This window comes from Manis javanica, chromosome 15, assembly GCF_040802235.1.
Source record: "Manis javanica isolate MJ-LG chromosome 15, MJ_LKY, whole genome shotgun sequence".
Classification (NCBI taxonomy): Eukaryota; Metazoa; Chordata; class Mammalia; order Pholidota; family Manidae; genus Manis; species Manis javanica.
This window is the reverse complement of record NC_133170.1, coordinates 5,450,482-5,470,063: the sequence shown is the minus strand read 5'-3', so window position 1 is coordinate 5,470,063 and position 19,582 is coordinate 5,450,482. Positions and strand designations below refer to the sequence as shown.

The 19,582-nt window shown below is 38.7% G+C and overlaps 1 long non-coding RNA gene across 3 annotated transcripts in view; it reads left to right on the top strand.

The window, feature by feature from the left end:
• The first annotated feature begins 1,311 nt into the window (after nt 1–1,311).
• The window catches only part of LOC140846525 (uncharacterized), a 32,480-nt gene continuing 14,209 nt past the window's right edge, over nt 1,312–19,582 (top strand). Inside the window, exons 1-4 of one of the 3 annotated variants that reach the window (XR_012125694.1) lie at nt 1,312–2,845; nt 5,140–5,204; nt 8,013–8,204; nt 19,213–19,409. This is a non-coding gene — a long non-coding RNA (uncharacterized lncRNA). Of the gene's footprint in view, nt 2,846–5,139; nt 5,205–5,618; nt 6,321–8,012; nt 8,205–19,212; nt 19,410–19,582 lie in introns of those variants that run through there. The other 2 variants (XR_012125692.1, XR_012125693.1) reach the window with 2 other exon arrangements.

The following is a 19,582-nucleotide window of genomic DNA, read 5'->3' as shown; positions in this document are numbered from 1 at the left end:
CCAGGTAGGGGGATCCCACGTGAAAACGACAAAGGCTTTGCAGGGAGGTAAGTTCTGTGCCTATCGGGACCAGGCCAAACTGGTCCCAACCAGATCCCAAAGCAGGTACAATGGAACAAAACTAATAACCACCAAAACTGCACCACGTTATAATCTCATTAAAGTAAATATGAGGTTTTGCACCTGCCCCCCACCCTCCCCATGGGCTTTTCTGTGTGCATTCTGGTAAAAGACAGGTGCACCAAGAGGAATGGGAGTAGAACTTAGAGCTGTCAATGAACTGACCTAACCTGTCAATCAAAGAGGTGCCTCCTGGCTAGGACATGATAAATAGACCCTCCCCTAAAAAATCAGGGCTTTTGTCTACCTTCACTCTGGCCCACTCTTCCCTTGTGGTGCATTCAAGTAAAACTTCTGCTCTGCTTTGCTTTTGTGTCTCTGCCTTTCAATTCTTTATTTCAGAGGGGAAAAGAACCAACGAGAGCAAACTCAACCTGAAACAGAACTAATTAGATTAGTATAATCTCCACTTCTGCCCTCAAAGCCATAGTACAGTAATCTCTTTCCTACTTGTATCTGGTCATTCCAACTTGAGTTCCACCTGCTTCCATGAATCTTTTCTTCTGCTTAAAAAAAAAAAGAGTTCTACTCTGTCTTGTCCTTTTGTCCTTTCAAATACCTCAAGAAATAATTTATTTCATTCTCATCCTGATAAATCTCATCTGTCAGCCACCTCCTCTAGCTTAAAAAGAACATGCTTAATTATGATGTTATGACTCTATAATCATAGCAAATCAGGTTTTATTCATTAAAATATTTAGTAAGATCTTAGAGAGTACCCAGAAAAAAATGAAAAAGGCAAAAATCTCACAGACCCTCAAGGACATGGTATTTCACTTCAGCTGACATCACCATAATCACAGTTTGGGGCAGTAATGCTACTGCTGGGTTAAGGAGGTTGCTGTGGAGTCAGACACTTGGGCTCAAATCCTGACCGCAGCTTATCCTGGTTGGGTGATCTTGGACCAATGCCTCACCCTCTCTACCCTCAGTTATTCCGTCTGAAAAATGGATCATTTTCCTCTTGAGATTATTGTGACATCTACTGTGATATTAATTGAAATAATATGCAGGGGCCAAGGACAGGCTGCCCCAAGATATGCCAATTTGTCAGGTGGATTTGTCAGAACTGAAAACAATCAAGGTCCAAAAGACTTAGAAAGAGACTTTGACCTTCCCCACCTGACTGCATAGAAGGGGTTTAGATAGAGGAATGAATCCAGGAAAAGAGCTCTCACCGTAGATAACTACATCAAAATGTGATCGAGAGGAAGTACACAGGGAAGGATGTGGCTTAGTCTGTTAAAATTCCTATGCCCATTGTTTCCATGTGTCCCATCAAGTATTTGTTTTCCAAACATTTATTCTTTCACATTATTGTGAATTACTTCCCTTTTCCCTTGAAGTCCAGACCCTGCCCGCTTCTCCTGGGTTCAGGATGACAGATGCCTCATTCTCCCTGACTGTCTTTGCAATCTGCGTCTGTGGATTCCCTGAACATATGTAATTACATTTAGTTTTTTCCTCCTGTCATTTTGTCTCTTGTCAATTTGATTCTTAAGCCAGATATAAGAACTTCGATGGTAAATTCTTGCTCCCCAGTGACTATATATAAAACCCTGGGCACATAGATGCAGAAATATCAGCTATTATCAGCATGGTATGAGCTTTTGAATGCATAAGTGGGAGTAAAAAGTTTCATGAACTTCTGAAGAGTGATTTTACTAGTGAGTAAGCCCCAGAGCATAGCCACTCTTTAATAAGACAAACAATAGAACGGAAACACCCAGATTTGGGTTGTGACCTTCATATTAGAAACAACGTAATTTTCTTTATGTATTGTTATAATCATTTGTGTCCCTTCCATCTCGCTTATAAAAACTGAAATAGGATCTCTTGGGTTCATGTCCTACTACTCCGTGTTGGGAGTTGACTTTTATTCTCTCTTTTGGCTGAACAGGGGTGGCCTCCTCCTCAGCCTGGGTCTCATAAGCACTCTCACACAAAACAGCTGCTGTCACACCAGCGCACCCGTGTTAGCAGTCTGAACACTGCGAAAGCAGGAGTGGAAATTGGGGAGGTTCTGCAGGCTTTCACATACGTGTTGCCAAGGAAACCATCCCTGTGTGAGCTCACAGTCAGGCCAGCTTTTGTTTTACGTCTTCAATTCCTATGAGGAAAATGGAAGGAACTCCCATTTCCTAAAGATGCCTCATGAACAACAGGTTAAACTCTAATTTAAAAGAAAAGATACACCAGGGCCAGAATGCAAGTCATAGAAGAGAAAGTAGCCTTTTTAATACCAACCAAACTTCATTGTTAACCTTGATAAAAATGCATTTAGGATTTCAGGTCCAACAGTCAGCTGGTCGGCAGAGAGCAGAGAGCTCACGTTACAGCCAAGAAGAGGAATGACTAATTTATTTTCATTTCCAAAGTGATTGTTACCATGAGGATACTGTCAGGTGATGGATGGAAAGGCAGAAGACTGTCTCTTTACCCTCAATTCACCCCTTAACATCTTTGAGTCTTGATTACGTTAGGTTAAAATGGGCATGAGGCTACTGATGGGAAGGGAAATTTTTCCTCTACCTTTCAAGGTTCTTCGGCTGGTCTAAGAATCAAGTTGACATGAGACAGATTAACAGGAGAAAATCAAATTTAATTACTTATGCACGCAGAATCCACACAGACATGCGATTCCAAAGACGGTCAGGCAAATGGAATATATGTCATCTTGAACCAAGGAGAAAAGGGTAGGGTCTGTGATTTCAAAGGGAAGAAGGTAAGTCGCAGGAATATGAAAGAGTAAATGTATAGCAAATGCTTGCTGGGCCACAGAGAAACAATGGGACATAGAGAGGAGATTTGACAAATAGACTTTGTTACACGCCTCCCTGTCTACCACCCCTGGGTCGCATTATAATTAGGTCTCTCTTGCGATAACTCTCCTCCTAAAGCAGGTCCTCCATCTACATCCTTTTAGGCAGTTAACGGAAAGGCCAAAAATTCTTTCGGAGTCATTTGGGCCTTGATTGTTTTCAGCTGGAAATAATCTAAGTGGCACGTTTTGGGGTGGCCTACCTTTGGCCCCCACAATACCGTCTCTGTCTGCCTCAAATTAGAAAACAGATGTGAAACACACTGTAAACGGCTGATAGCTTTTTTAATGTATAAATGGTGGTGGAAAATGCCAAGTCAAATTATTTTTTTAAAGGAATGAATTGGGCTTTTTAAAATCCATAGTTTAAGAATGAGAAGAAAAATAAGTAATAGGGATTTCAAAGACCAAAGATGTAGATCTTCATTTGTGATGAGACTGTCTAGATCAGAGAGGAGTAGGAACTAAAGATGATATCCGTCTCTTAGCTGTAGTTTCTAGCTTGTCTTTCTCTGCTATGGATTATCCTCAATACTGTTAACAGACTCATTCTGTCATCGACTTGATCAATAACTTATGCTATATATATGGTCTATCACGCCTGGTTTTAAACATCCCGAATAATTTAATCTCAGTCTCTTCAGCCTCATGTCTCTATTTTCAGCATGCATCCTCTGCGCTTAGCACATACACTTTATTCCAGCCCCAAATCAAGTCATCATCATTTCTGTTCCATCTCCATAATTCCTTGGTTGTCAGTCAGCATCTGCTTTCTCAGAAATATTCATGTCACCACCTAATGAAGTCAATGTCAATTTGTCAGTCAATATCTTTTGAAGATCTAGATTCCAAATTTAGAGAAAGCTTTGTAGAATTGATGGTCCAAAGGATGGAATGTATTGTGGTGCAAACTTAGGTCGAACAAGGACTGAGTCATCATTGCAGTAATAAAGTTATTTTTTTTCTCATGACCTGTTCATCATCCTGGATAACTAAAGAGTTATTGAAAATAACCTCGATGACAATCATTGTTATTTACCACATTACTATTTGTTGGTGAAGACAGTTTTTATGGAACTAAACTACACATGTTGCTATAATGTAGTAGAAAAAATTTGAAATCATACAAAAGTTTGTGTTCAAGTATTGGTTCTACCAATAAGAAAGCCTTTATCTTGTCTAGGTGTATTATTTAAAACTGAAAGAGTAATACGAAACTGATTCAGCTGCAGTGAGGTTTACCTGACGTAATAAATGGCAAACCACAAAACATTAAATGGTACCTAGTACATGGTTGACAAATGGTGGCAAGTTACAAAAACATCTTGTTTATCAATTTACATTTTAGTTGGGATTTTCAAAATGTCTGAAAGTCCTGTCCTTTTTGCAGAAGACTGGTTCAATTTTTTTTTTAATCTGTAAAAAAAAAAAAAAATCCACAGGCTCACAGTGTTGAGTTCTTAAAGAACATCAAACCTAACTCTTACTGATATATGACATAATTTGGAGGCTGAAATCATTCTTAATAAACACAGACTCTCCCCATTTTCTCAACTGAGGAGAAAATTGCCTTAGAAGAATTAAAAAGGAATTATCTTCTATTATGGAATGGAGCCTCATAAAAGGATATTAATTTCATTAACTTTCGTAATTTCTAGGGAGACTATAATGAGAACCTGCATTTTAAAGAACTGGACTATCTTGCAGAGTGATTTCACTGAAAAAGCAGTAGATGCTGAAGTCAGATACATAAATAGAATGGTTTCAAATAATGACTCATTTCATCCTTTTTAGAAATTAGCATATGGTATTTAGACCTCTCCGGTCAACCTCAGTTTTGAACACAGGGATGCCTGTGGTCAATAGAATTTCACAGGGAGGGTGTGTGTAAAATTGTAATATTTCCAGAGTATCTTGCCTGGCTTTAGTACATCCGCATATTAATAGGTGTTCAGAGGTGGAAAGAAATATCGCTTTAGTTCATTTGCATCATTCCTCAGGGGTGGAGAGAAGTTCATCTCCACATCAATGGGTAATTACCTAGGCAAGGAGGGCTTATCTGTACCCGAGAGGTGAGGGGAGGGCTGCTTTTGTTTTCTGCTGGAGCTAGAAAGAGAAAAACGGCCCCAGACTGCAGTTTGTAAGCAACAAGTGGATTTTAAACTTTATTTCTCCTTTTGACTGATTTCATTTTTTAGAGGTATTTTGCCCTGGGATTTCCTCTCCCCAGACTTACAGAGGGTAACCTCACAGGATTTTCAAGGTAAGAAAGAGGTAAAGATACTCAGAATCCTTTTGGGTATTTTCCCTGTCACCACTGCACACCCCGTTGCCGGGTTCGGTTCCTCGAACCCTCCGTGCTCACACGAGCCTCCACCCCACGGCATGTGCACTTGCTGCAGCGTTGACTGCCCCTTCCCCTGGTCCAATGGAAGAACACTTATTCATTGCTCCTATTTCATTTGCTTCCCTCCACTAACACACTGTGCAAGCCCCCATTAGCCCACTTCTACAATTTTAAAATAATCTGCATGCCCCCATCATTAAATTTTGAGCTCCTTGATAGAATGTATCATGACATATTTCCTCCTGACACCACCGGGCTTCACAGGTAGCAGTCAATAAATGCATGCTATATTATTTAACAGCTTCAAATGACTTCACTTTTCATTGTCAGTGGTATAAATTTGAACACAAAACCCAAGAGCTAATGAACAGAAGGGGTCTTGTATCTGATGAAGCGCAGACAGCATCCACAGCCCAGATGGGACCAACTTGAGGACAGCTCAAGACCTGACACTGAAAGAGCAGCAGCCTTGGAGACAGTGCAAACCTCCCAGTCATAAGACTTCTCTCTCAAAATAATGAGGATTAGTGTGAACAATAGAAAAACAGTTTTGCAGTCAAAAAGCTGTGCAGGAGAGCTGACATTGGCATACATCAGAGAAGCTGGTGTATGGGGATGCTGGATGTTCGTGTACATGGGAATATGTCTTATCACACGTCAGTGAGTAGCTTTTCATATTTCTTGTGCCTTTGTATTTCCAACTAAAACCATTCTTTGTTGATGCTAATCCTGACTTTAAGATTAATATCTGAGAGCCCCAGCACTTAAAATCTTCTCCCACTGAGGGGAAGATAGCCAGTCAACACACCACACAAATACTCTAATAGCAAAGCATTACTATCTAACTGCGGAGCCTGGTGCGTTTACTGTCATTACAAATTGCCATAAACTTAAAGGTTTAAAGCAACACAGATTGCTTTTCTTGCAGTTCTGTAGGTTGGAAGTCCAACACAGGCCTCACTGGGTTTAAGTCAAAGTGGTAACAGGCCTGCATTCCTTCCGGAGGCTATTGAGGAAAACCTTCTTCCTAGCTTTTTTTCAAGCTTCTAGAGGCCACCCAGATTCCTTCGCTCACAACCCCTGCCTCCCTCTTCAAAGCCAGCAATACAGCCTCTTTCTGACCCTGCTTCCACTGCCACATCTGTTCCTCTGAATTTCTCTTCTGCTTCCTGCTGTCAAGGACCTTTGTGTTATATTGTATTCAACCTGAATAATCCAGGATAATCTCCCTATTTTAAATTTAGATGGTAAAAAAACCTCACTTCCTCTGCAACCTGAATTCCTCTTTGCCAGGTAATTTAACATATTCATAGGTTCCAGGCTTTAGGATGTAGACTTCTCTGGGGGTGGGAGGGAGTCACTGCCTCACATACCTGGTAGTGTAAACTTTTTTAGCCTCACTCATAAACAACATCTGGCTTAAAGGTGGTCAGGAGTTGAAGTAGCCAATAATAATAGGCTTCCCTCCTGGCTCCGATCTGCAGATATAAGTTAAATAGACCTTTCCTTCACGTTTGGCTCATTAGGGAAACATCCTTATCAAACAATTTTTCCATACTCTGACTCCCCCCTTTTTAAAATACACTCTCCCAAACGGTGTTTTTTCACAATTTTCTTAGTACGTTTTTAAATAAACCCAATAAAACATTTTGCAAGATTTTCACTGTTGGCTTAACCAATCTAGAAATAGACCTGCAAGATGTTTCTGGTGATAAGCTGGGCACAAGCCATCATAGTTAACAAGACGGAGAAGTGATATTAAGATCATTATCCATATCAAAAATTATGTTGAAACCATTGTTAATTTTTGTTTTAAAAATCTACTTTACTGTATTTAATTGTGCTTGAAAAGATCAGAGAGAAAAAAAAGGGAATCCTAGTCTTTGGAGAAAACCACAGAGGGTTAACAGGGTCTTCATAATTAAATGGAAATAAAACCCCTTACATGAAAAAGACTATTAAAAGTGAGTCATATTGCAGACATAAAGGGAGTTCTTTGAAGAGTCATGGTATCAGGGCCTGAAAGCTCAGAACAGCATGACGCGTCTGATCTCGGGTGGACAAACATGGAAGCAGATAAGCATAGAGCGGGACGCCCCAAAGGAAAAAGAAAGATAGGCGAGCAGTTAACCTCTGTGCTCTCATAAGCAGTCAGAAACTAGAAATAGGACTTCATGGGTAAACAAAATTTTTTAATTAAAGAATTGCCAGCTATTTAACTGAATAATAGTTTCTTTCAAGTTGAAATGCATTACTCATACCAATCTGTCCATTTAGTAACAGCTAAGACTAAAAGCATTTAAAATAATAAAAATGCCCACGTATTTAGTAAACCTGTAAGTACACAGATAAACCACTCTACCCCACACTTCGCATCAGCCAGACATTGGCCCTGTCCTCCCAACTTCACAGTGCGAATGCTTTGACGTTAGTGTGAAGATTCACAAGAAAAACCTACAGCTTAGTAGTATCCTCGGAGCTGATACTCACAAAGAACACAGTGAAGCGTGAATAACATGTACTAGTTCATCTGAGACTGACAGAGTCAGTTCTGGTTTCCGTCTTGGTCGCCCACTCAGCAACATTTCTCATTTTTGACCACTTTTCCTCAAAACGTTTTCTTCACTTTGCCTCTGGTGCACTAATTTTTCTTGGCTCTCTTTATATTGACCTGACTGCCCCTCTGTCTGTTTTGCTGATTCTCTTTCTCTCCCTGACATTAAGTGCTTGCAGTTCTTCACTCAAAGAGTGTCACTGCAGGAAGAACAAGGAACCACCTTAGGAGCTGCACCTCCAGACGTCACGAGACATGGAACATCTCTCAGATGACCGCAGTGACCTTAGTGTCCTCGAGACGCAGTGAGCTCCCCAGAAGACCTCCCTCGCTCCGGGGCCACCACCATCACAGCGACCGTGGTGAGCTCTGCCTCTAGACCCTGTGCCACCTCTACCTCCTGGCTTCGTCCTAGGCCTTCTCTGTGCTTCGGCTTTTGTCTTACTCTCTGTGTCTTTCATCCGTGAGCCCCAAGAGCAAGAGGATCTGAGTGCGTGGCGGTTAATCCAGCGATGATGCTCTCGCTCTTGCTGGGCAAGAAGTTCTTACTCTTAGAAGACAGCTTATTAATCACATTTTGCTATTTGAGTATGTTTTAAGTAACCCACAGTATTAGTTAGGCTTCCACTATACTCCCTCTAACAGAGAACCCACAATAGCAGGATCTTAAACAACATACAAATTTATTTCCTCCTCTCAGTAGAAAAATCCCTAATTTTCATCCCATAGAGTATGCCATGGCGACAGTCACCAAAATTCCCAAAACTTAGTGGTCTGCCGTCCTCCGTTAGTAGCTCCCACTCGATGCCCACGTGACTGCTCAGAATTCCGGACATCTGTATTCCAATCGGCGCAGTGGAGAAAGTGACAGAGGAAGGGCTGACTTCTCCCACTTCCCTTCAAGAATCTTTCCAAGAAACTGCACATAACACTTCTGCTTAATTGCACTTGTCAGTGTTTCTCACCTGGTCACACAATAGCTTGAAGGGAACCTGGAAAATGATTCTGGGCAACCGTGAGTCGAGGTAAAACCTGAGGGTTCTGGTATCAAGAAAGAAGGGGAAAATGAGTATCTGGGGGAAATTAACTCACACTCTGACCATGTCACCATCCATACAAAAGGGCTTATTAATCTTTCTTTTTAAAAAAAAATTTAGTGATATCTTCCATTAAATTTGGGTGAGTAAAGTTTTCTCCAGTATATATACCTAATCTATGTAAGGAAATATGTACATATAATGCATCTACTTACCTGCCCTCCTATCTACCTATGAGATTTATCTACTTCCCTATACATCCATCTAGTTATCAAGGTAGCCAGCTACCTATCTATTTTCAAAACTATATCGCTGCTTCCTGCTTTCTCTGAGCAGTCCACTTCTAAGATATTTTTGTTGTGATGGTCACCTAGGAAAGTCACTCAGAATGAAGGTAAGGGCTATAGAAACACTGAGATGGTTTGGCGGGTATTGTGGCTACTCGGCACATGGCGTTAATCAACAAAGCTTTGAAACTGCGTGGTGGCGGCCGCAGCCTCTCTGTGGCAGCACAGAGTGCTTGGTAGGGCCAGATAAACGCTTATAATAAGGCCAAAGCACCACGTGGGAATCCAAAGAGGAAATACAAGAATATCTCATCAGTACCAGAACGATTCCTTGATGAGAGGCATTAATTTACAATATTTCCTATTTTGAGCTGTGTAAAGAAATTGATTTCATTATTATCTGTAACCTTCATCTCTCTTTTTACTGCAACAAAATGGAGTAATTGAAGGTAGAGATCATGGCTTCAGAGTATGACTTTGTTTTTCTTGACATTAGCAATCAAGAACTGAAAGGGTCTTTTCCCGTCATTCCTCTGCTTGTGTCTTGTTCATTTAAAATAAACAGTAAGGACATGGTTACACTCAGAGGCCATAATTCCAAACCATAAAGCATCCATGCGAGTGCCAAAGAAGGGACTTAGTCTGCAGGCAGGGCGTTGCAGATATTACCAGTGTAGCTGTTTCAGGTACTGAACCTGAGGGCGAGAAGTTGCACTGGGTGCTTGGATATAAGTCAAGGAGAATGGGGATGGGGTCTCAAGAGTAAGCGAAAAAGCAGGGTACACAAGGGCCTGCCGGCCTCTGCTGACAGGAGGTGTGAGAAAGCTTTTCCAAGGTGAGTTTTTTTTACCCAGGGATGGAGAAAGGCAGGATTCCAACTAGTGTGCATATTTAGAAACTTTCATGATGAACTAAAGACTGGGAATGATTTTTAATACATTGGTTCAGAGATACAAAGAATTTAAACCCTAAAGAACTGTGAAGTAAAAGAGACCTATTCCTACTGTTTTTTTAAAATAACCTCAAACACCTTTTGCAAATTTGTGAAATAAAATCTTATAGTGATCTAGACTCTTAAAATTTAATGTTATTTCAAATTGCCTTAATGTACTAAGATTGTACCCTAAGTATTCTAGGTTACTGTGGAAGGTAAAGGGCTTTATAAAAAATTTAATTTGGTTATTTATTTCTGGATAAAAGAAATTAATTAACAATATAGTGTTTATTCTGTGGTCTTAACACCAGCTAAGTAATGATTTTAATTGTCTTTATTATACAGGAGAGTTTCAATTCAGAGAGTCTCCATGTTCTCCCTTCAGTTGATTATTAATGGCATTAGCAGATATTAGCTAATATTAGCAGATACTGCTACTGGTATTAGCGGATAATTTGCCTTAAAAACATGCATGTGAAATTTTGCATTTACAGTTGTACAAGAATCATCTTCTCCTCATCTGCACTAATTCCTCATTTGGAAAGAGAGTTTCCATCATTCCGATTCACTCCTCCCTAGATGAAGAGAGACTGGAATTGGAGAATAACTAAGCCTAGGGAACTCTGCCCATCATTCTTTTGTTTTGGCCCTGCCTGCGTGCAGAGAGGATCCTTTTGGCTTTAAATTCAATTCCTAATGCTATGTGGGCCCAGGAATGTCTTCTAGAAATAGGTCTGGGGGAGTCTTCCCTTCCCTCGCACTGTCGGGTGTGTATGGGTATGAGATAGCTACCTGTGGTGTCCCCAAGGTGTAGAATCACTGTCGCCAAGAAGCCTGCTGTGTTTCCATAGCCGAATCACACTGGATACTCTTATTTTTAGAAGTTTGATCTCCTTTAGTGTTCAGTTGCAAAATCAAGGAATATAAGAGCTACTCATAATTCATTTCTTGTTTTATAAACATAATTGCAAACATATTCCCCTCTTCCCCTTTTCCCTACCAATTTATACAGAAGAAAGCCTGTAATGATAGAATTTTTAATTTAATCCTAATAAGGTAGGGTATCAAGGTGCAATGGTAATAAAGACAGAATAAGAATGAACATCCCTCTGAGATAAAGTACAGCGATGGATGGAATTTTTGTCTCTTTCTGTTGGGGACAGTGTAAGCTGCATGGGTAAGTTGCATTGTGTTAGTTAAGAGGGTTCTTTATTTTTGTTTTTCCCATTGTTGGCCTTGAGAACTTTACCGATAGGCACATGTACATGAATGCTTGGCAAAGCTGACAGCGGGGGCACACCTAGTCTCACTTCCTTCTTTGCTCACCTCCGTGTTACAGGGGCTGATAGGTAAAGGGCTTTCCCTTACAGCTAGAATTCCGGATGTGCTTTTGATTTTGCCAATGAGATTTATTAGCATAGGTTTTGAAAAAGGCGAATGAGCTGGGGCCATCCTACCGTGGCTGTGACAGCTTACGGTGTTCTGCTAACACTGAGCCTGTGACGGGATGTGAGGCGGTTATGCCGTCAGTGGTGGTAGGCACCACTCACAGCTCCCTCCCCTCCAGGGTGACCTGCAGACCAACTGTCCCTGGGATTCCCCAGACTTGTGTCTCTCCTACCCTCCCAACAATTTTGCAATCACTTTTATTTTTCCATTGACGCTCTTTCTGCTGGAAACACCTAATATGTCATCTATTTCCTGCATGTAACATTTCTTGACATTTGCTATTCCCTGCCTGTAATATTTCTATGACATTAATTATATGACCTTGAGGATGCCTCAGTCTCCTCACTATAAAATGATGATTATAATACATTACAAGGTTCTGTGTGTAGAGAATGTACATATACTGCTGAATAAGTACTCTATAAATGATTGCTATTTTCACCAATACTCATTAATAATGCATTTCTGTTTGAATATAAAGTGCATGACCATTAGCTCTTTTAAACATGGTTACACTGAGAGGAATGCTATAGATGATTATGTTTTTTGTATTATAGTCATTCTCACAAATGATAATTAAACAATTCTATGGTCCCTGGGAGTATATTAATAAGATACTTTCTTTGGAGTTTGCATAGTAATTTCCTGTCCCTCTACCTATCACAGTAAAAAGTAAATCAGCCTGAAGAGATTACAAGGTTTCCTATTTTTACAGGGCTGACCATTCACTTCTCCTTTGTTCACCGGAAGGTTCTAACTGAGAGACAAGGGAGATGAAAGCCTATTATGCTATTCATAGATTTGGAACTTTTCCCTTTGGTAATTTATGCAACAAAGATTTGTCATATTAGAGGGAAATGTCATTGAATTTATGCTCTGAGTGTGTGTATGTGTGATGCCATAAACAGAGAAATTTCCTAAATATATTCTCTTGCAGCATATTAAAGTCTAAAGTTGAAAAATGCATCTTCTTAATCATTAAAATAACATCTTTTCAGGAATGTGAGATCCACATCTCTCTGTAACAAAGGGAGAATGAAAGAAACCACACGGCTGTGACCTTTGACAGCTGTCATAGCTAACTGGTCGTAGCAGCGGTAGGATTTATTTCTTTCACAGATGTTTGTGTTCTGCCAGGTGGAAATAATCACCAAAAATAAATGCCTCGGGTTTTAAAAAAAAAGAAGCGTTTACCTTTTTATTGTGCTTACTCTGGCTCTGAGCTGCTGAGCTGTTGGGTGTCCCACCAGGTCAGAACCAAAGGGCAGAGGAATGTTTGGGGTGAGATGAACTGTGACTAGTTCCAGTCCTTGCTTGGTTTACAAATTGATGTCAGCCCTACAAACAAACCACCAGGATCTTTAAGAATTTAGTGGTAAATATATTTAGATTCTCATTTGGGGTGTTTTCTTTGTCTTCTCCTGTTCTATCCAAAAATGACTGGTTCTCGAATTTTTACTAACATTTGTTCAACTGTCAGTGCTGACTCCCATAGGGATCAATAAAAATCTGGGGCTCAGCCCTTTGTTTGGAACACAGTGCTGATGAGACCCAGCAGGTCTGTGGGACATGGGCTGTACACATAGTTACAGCTTGGCTCACCCCAGATTTGTAAAGCCTGGCATCGAGTCCTGAAATCCCTATCATTGAAGACTTGTTTTAGACTCTAACAAGAATGAAAATGTGCCAGCATCACTTAACCATATTACCTGGTGATTGTTTGTTTTCTTTGTTTTGTTTTGTTTTTTGGTGCAAATCTATAGATTCCAAAGTATCTTCAGAAGCATTACAATAGTAAATAGATTCCTATATCCAGCAAAATTGTCCTTGAGAAGTGAGAAATTAAAACATGGCCAGATAAATAAAAGATGAGGGAGTTCATTACTGCTAGACCTGCCCTGCAAGAAATGCTGGGGGGAGGGCTGCAGGTTGCAACGGAAGGACACGAGACAGGAACTTGAAACCATACGATGAAATCAAGGTCTCAGTAAAGGCAAGTAGATGAGCAATTATAAAAGCTAGCATTACTGCGACCGTGGTTTGTAGCTCTACTTTTGGTTTTCTACATTATTTAATAGACTAATATATTAAGAAATTAGTCATCTAAAAGCTAGCATCATTACAAAATTGGTTAGTAACTTCATTTTCTGTTCATACAAAAAAATTTTATGCATTTGAGACACGCATAAAAAGCAGTTTCTTGCCTATGATTTGGGCACAGTGTATAAAGATGTAATTTTGTGACATCTATAACTGAAGGGTGATAGGGCTGGAAAGGTATAGGTGCAGTTTTTGCATGCTATTCAGGTTAAGCTGCCTTAAATTTAAATTAAAATGCTCTACTTTAGGATGTTAAATGTAATCCCCATGGTAACCGTGAACAGCTATAAAATATACACAAAAGGAAATGAGAAGAAAATTAAAACATTTCACTACAAAAAAATCATCTAAACACAAAAGAAGACAGAAATGCAGGAAATGAGGGACAAAAAAATGATAAGGCATATACAGAACAAATAGCAAAATGACAGCAGTAAGTCCCTCCTTATCAGTAATTTCTTTAAATGTAAATGGATTAAACTCTCCAATCAAGGCAGAAAATTGGAAGAATAGATTAAAAAAACATAATCCAACTATGCTGTCTACAAAACTCACTTTAGATCCAAAGACACAAATAATTTGAAAGTTAAAGGACAGAAAAAGATTTTCTATGTAAATAATAACCAAGAGAGCAAGGGTATATATTACTAATATCAAATGAAATAGACTTTAATCAAAGAACTTTACAAAAGATGGCATTATATATTAATTAAGCATTTGGTACATCAAGATATAACAATTATAAACATATATGCACCTAATAACAGACCATCAAAACATAAGAAGCAAAAATTAACAGAATTAAAGGGAGAAATAGTTCTATAATGACAGCTGGAGACCTCAACACATCATTTTCATATAGGCAGAACATATAGACAGAAGAGAAGTAAGGAAATAGAGGATCAGAACAACACAATAAAACAAGCAGATGTGACAGATAAGTACAGGACACTCTACCGAACAGCAAAGAATACACATTTGTCTCAAGTGCACATGGGACATCTTCCAATATATATATACCATATGGACACAAATCAAGTCTCAAAAGATTGAAAAAGATATCATCCAAAATAAGTTATCTGAGCACAACAGGATGACATTAGAAATCAATAACAAAAAAAGAGGGAAATTCATAAAGTTGTCAAAATGAAACAATGCAGTCTTAAACAGCTAATGGATCAAAGAAGTTCCAAGGGAAATTAGAGAATGCTTAGAAGTGAATAAAAACAAAACACGACATATCAAAACTTACAGGACACAGTGAAAGCAGTGCTAAAGGAAAATTTTATAGCTATAAATGCTTATCTTTAAAAAGAAGAAAGCTATCATATCAACAACCTAAATTTACAACTGAAAGAACTAGGAAAAGAACAAAGTATATCTAAAGCTGGCCAAGGAAGGAAATAATAAAGATTAGAACAAAGATTTGTAAAGCCTGGCATCGAGTCCTGAAATCCCTATCATTGAAGACTTGTTTTAGACTCTAACAAGAATGAAAATGTGCCAGCATCACTTAACCATATTACCTGGTGATTGTTTGTTTTCTTTGTTTTGTTTTGTTTTTTGGTGCAAATCTATAGATTCCAAAGTATCTTCAGAAGCATTACAATAGTAAATAGATTCCTATATCCAGCAAAATTGTCCTTGAGAAGTGAGAAATTAAAACATGGCCAGATAAATAAAAGATGAGGGAGTTCATTACTGCTAGACCTGCCCTGCAAGAAATGACTAAAAGACTAAAAGAACAATAGAGAAAAATCAACCCAAAAGTTGTTTCTGCATAAAGAATAATAAAATTGACAAACCTTTAGATAAATGGACTAGGAAAAAAAGAAAGAAGACTTGAATTACTAAAATCAGAAATTAATGTGGGCACATTACTACTCATTCTACAGAAATAAAAAGGATTATGGGAGAGTACTGTGAACAACTGTACATCAGCAAGTTGGGCAACCTAGATGGGATGGACAAATTCCCAGAAACACACCACCCACCAAGAACGAATCGTGAAGAACAACGTAGAAGACCTCTAACTAGTAAAGGGTTTGGTGAAAGTGGGGATCCTTGTTCTTGATCTTAGAGGAAAAGCTTTAAGTTTTTTACCATTTAGTTTGATATTCTAGTGGGAGTTTTTATTCTAGTAAGTAGTTTTTATTGTTTTAAGGTGACTTCTCTATCCCTAGTTTGTTGAGTGTTTTTATCATGAAAGGACTTCGAATTGTGTCACTTTTTCTCCATCAATTGAGAAGATAGTATGATTTTTATCCTTCACTAGGGGATGCATAAGAATGGATCTGTTTTCATTTATGCATCTTTTTGAGCATCTTCAATCTGAAAACTAGTAACACCATTCAGTATTAGGAAATTATCAGCCATTCTCTCTTCTTGGGCTATCATCTTCCCAACCTTCTTTTTATTACCAATTTTGGGTTTCCTATTACTATGCGTTAGAATTTCATTCACTGTCTTTCATCTCTTTATCTTACTGCATTTTCTTCTGCATAAACTGCTAAATGTATTTTCCAATTTACAATCCCTATTCCCTTGAATTTAATGTTCCATGTAATGTCTGTTGTGTTCTTAATTTTGATTATTGTTTGTCATTCTAAAGGATTTGATTTGGCTCTGTTCCACATTTAGTTTTTTTTTATTTCCATACTGCTCTTATTATGGGCTTTATTCTTATATCTTTTAAATAACTTTAAACATTAATATTTGATATTAATGTTTACAGTTTTTTATCCCTAGGTTTTCAGATACTAATTTTCACATCTGTTGCATTTCTTGACTCTTTCTGCACTATAATTAATTCTCATGTGTAGTTTGAAGGGTTTTTTTTTTTTCCTTGTATCTCATATTCATTAAAGGTGGATTTTCTCTATGGGAATCATGTACTGTGAGCTGCAGCTTCTGCTGAGCCCAGTGTTAATTTACTAGCTTTCGGCTTCCTACCTCCTGAGTAGTAAACATTCAGACTTCCAGCGTGTGATACGGAATTGGGATTTGAATTTCTCCAAGGTTACTTTCTTCCGTTTATGGATCTGAGTGATCGGCACGTCTCCTGATGCTTGCCTGGATCTGTGGCTTTGCTAATCCAATTTCCACAGACAGTGTAACCAGTAAAAGCAGCCCATTTTTTCCCTTCGCAGAGGGTTCCATTCCAGCTAACTACCTTATGTAAGGCCAAAACCATGGCTCCTGTCCCAACGTGAGCAACAATAATACTCCAAGCTGTCAACTCGAGCCCAGATCCCAAACCTCTGAGTCACTGCAGTAACAGCCTCAAGTTCTGTTTTATGTTTCCCCTTAAACTAAAGCAATGAGAAAAATCCCATTTCTTTCCTCCTAGTGAATTTGGCCATGTATTTTTATGTTGTACTTCTCTTTGAATTTTGTGTTTTTCCCATAAATGTGACATATTTGTAAGATGAGATTTTTTTAATAGTACACAGCTAACAGTGCTAACAAGCTTGCCCTGCATAACCTCCTGTAATAGTTAACATAGTACATGTTAACTTAATAGTTAGTTACTTAATAGTTAACTCACTGAATAGCTAACAATATTTGTATGTCTTTCATATGTATAATTTTTACTGGTTCATGACTGATTATATTTTCATCCTAATTTATCCAACTAAATCTCTGTGGTTGGACATTTTGTTTTTTTCTGGTATTTCTCTGTTATATATGTTTTCTCACAAAAATACTGCATTATAAAATTTTTTCCCACATTCAGTAGAAAAAGAGCCAAGGATATACATAAAATAATAACAAAGCCAAAAATAGAGCCAAAGGTTCTACTAAGAACAATAGTCAAGGAAAGAGTAAGTGTGAGATCACCACAATTTTCCTTTCTCTATCACTTGCAGGGCAGGTAGAGGGGCAATGTTTTAGCTCTATCAAAGGGTTGGTTTGCTTTTTGGAAATAGGTTTTATAGGTTTGCTTTTAACAGATACGAATGGCAAAATGGAAGAATATTGTATTAATCCATGAATTCCTTTCTAGCACTGTCTCTCCAAATGAGACCACTGTGGTCTCAGGGAAACAGTGTGATGGCAACAGACATCACTCTCTATTTCTTGTTGCCTTCTTTCTATTTTGAGGTGCTTAGTGGATGATAACATAGTCAACCCTGAGAAACATGACTTTTTCGGTCTTGGAAAGATGTAGCAACTGTGCTGAAGGCACTGGAGGAAATGCATGGTGCTAACTCCCCAAAGTGTACCTAACACCATCAAAGCTAGAGTTGCTTATCAAAGCTGAGGCAGTCTAGCATTCTTCAAAGCTCCCAGAATTCTCTTCCATCTCAGAAGCAGCTTATTTTTCCATTAGACTGAATAGACATAGAGATATAACTAAGAACTTCCAGAAGCAGCGCAATAAAAAATTAAAAAAACAAAATAAAACAAGCAACAAACGAACATAAAGGAAGAATACAACCTATAAAACCCTAAGGGTAATAGCCAACCTTCAAGACAAAAATTTCTGAGAGAGACAAAAGAGGGAAACAAGTAAATTCCTAATGTGAATTTTTCTGGAAAAACACTCAATGACAGTCATTGGAAACCAGCTCCATCATCTTTACAATCAAAGTGGCTAATAGCACTTTCTTCCTGCTTATTGTGCTCTCTGGAGAGGAGATCTAATATATTTTAAGTTGAAGAAAATTCACCTTATTTTCTATTTGAAAGTCCTATTTTTACCCCTACAGATAATGGAAAGCTAAACTGCCTTTAGCTATCAATTGCTTAACTAATTTGATTGTCAGTCTCACAAAAGAGTCTCCCTGCTTCCTTCCAAGTTTAATTAGGTCCCTATAGTGTTACAGGAAATGGAGCATTGCCTAATTCATGGTACATATATGGTCAAACCAAGCAGAACTGTCTTACAACTTTTGATTTGGTCAACAGAGCTCAGACTGGTTAAGTGACTTGTTGAAGTGACAGTCAGGACTGTCAGGCTGATCTCTCAGGTTATTCCAGAGAGTCTTCATGTGGTAGATAAATCCTGACCATGTAGACTAGGAGAACATAATTTTAAAGGGAACTGAAGCAATTTTGCTTAAATAGAGTAATTGAAAGAACAGGAAAGTCCAGAAAAATCCTCTCATCTGGAAAATGTGTATTTCAGATGGCATCTTTGTACAATCTTAAATTGTATAAAATGTACTGGGGATTAAAAGTTAAATAGAGCCCATCCATTGGACTATTTGGAGGAAGTGTAGGAGACACTTCGAAGTATTACTGGCACTGTGCAGGAGATGTGTTAGTTTCCTTCTGATGCTATGACATAATGATGATAAACTCAGTGGCTTAAAACAACACGGATTTATCATCTTTCAGCTCCGGAGGACAGAAACCAGAAATGCGTCTTAAACAGGAAGAACATCACAGTGTCGGCGCAACTGTGTTCTTTGTGGAGGTTTTGGGGAGAATTGATTTCCTGGCCTTTATCAGCTTCCAGAGACATCTGCCTTCCTTGGCTTTTATTCCTTTACCCCATCTTCAAGACCAGCAACGGAGCATTTCTGATTCTGCCTTTCTCTCTGATTTCTGCTTCTAGTGTCATGTCTCCTCCTCTCTCTGACTCTCCTGTCTCTTTTATGAGACACGTGTGATTACATGCGGCCCACCTGCGTGATCAAGGATACTCTGCCCATCTCCAGACCCTTAACTTAGTCATGTCTGCAAATTCCTATTGCCTTTTGCACAAGGTAACGTATCCATAGATTCTGGGTAACAGGATGTAGGTATCATTGGGGAGTCATGATTCTGTTGATCACAGAAGAATAAAAGCATATTATTCAAAATCTTTAAGGTTTACCACCAGGTAAATAGACTGCCATTTACTTTGTGAATAACAAGGATGCCCAAAGCAGTCTTTTTATGTATTTTTTACATAGATCCTATGTCATTGGCTATCCAACTCTAGG